The sequence below is a fragment of the Morus notabilis genome, unplaced genomic scaffold (assembly GCF_000414095.1).
Source record: "Morus notabilis unplaced genomic scaffold, ASM41409v2 Scaffold1491, whole genome shotgun sequence".
Taxonomy (NCBI): domain Eukaryota; kingdom Viridiplantae; phylum Streptophyta; class Magnoliopsida; order Rosales; family Moraceae; genus Morus; species Morus notabilis.
In genome coordinates this window covers 1-981 of record NW_010359599.1, presented here as the reverse complement: position 1 = coordinate 981, position 981 = coordinate 1, and positions in this window count along the sequence as shown.

Sequence of the window (981 nt, the reverse complement as noted above, 5' to 3'; positions counted from 1 at the left end):
TTCAGCAGGTACGGGGGTTGTTTGTGTTTTTGAAAAAATGGTTTTTTGGTTTGAAGAGGGTATTTAAAGGGGCGAGAGTCCTTGACCCCTGACCGTCAGATGAAGACTTTTAAAATCCAACGGTAAGGGGGTCCTGTCCAGATCTGACGGTGGCAAACGAGGGCGGGAAACGGAAGAGTCGCGATCCAAAGGTTCGCACTCGTCTTTTCAAAATGAGGCCTTACGTCATCATGGGGAATCAACCGACGCGACGGTTACGTCCCCCGAAGGAAATCTGAAGCGTCCAGGTAATCATTGCGGGTGAAGGCTTGGGACCGGTTTTCCACACCCGAGGCACGGAAGTACGTCTGAACCAAAGCTCGAGGCTGCCTAAAAGGAGCCCTCGACCTGGGGGGTAGCTGTTGTGGGGGAAAATGTGCTGGAGACCTGGACGAGCGATAGTGCGACACGTGGCCTTAACTATTCCCCGCCAAGCAACAACCCTCGACGTCTACAGCTCTAAAGAGCCCAAGCGTGAAGCCCCACCCAGGGTGACGATTCCTTCTGGCGCCGACAGATCATGCCGTCGAGTGTAAGGCACAAAGATCCCTCGACCGCAGAATCAACCACCAAGAAGGACGATTGGGCTAAGCGGCGTCGCTGGCGACGAGGGGAACGCTCTCTGGAGGACGTGGCAAGTTGCGTACAAAGATGAGGGACGTCAGCAGGCATTAATTGTAAGCTCTTAAACCGCCCCACAGGGAACATGATAGGGTTACAGGGGGCACAGAGCCGTAATAGAAGACTAATTGGCTGAGTGAACAGTGTTGATTAATGGGCTACGTCTGGGCCTAAAAAGGGAGAGCACTTGAGTGCTTCTCCCCAGGAGGAAACCCACCTAGCGAAGAAAGCCTAGTATAAAAGGAGGAAGACCCCCTACGAGGAGGGGATTAGGAAAAAAGGAGAGTGAGAGATAGCAATTGATGTAAATTGTAAATCCCC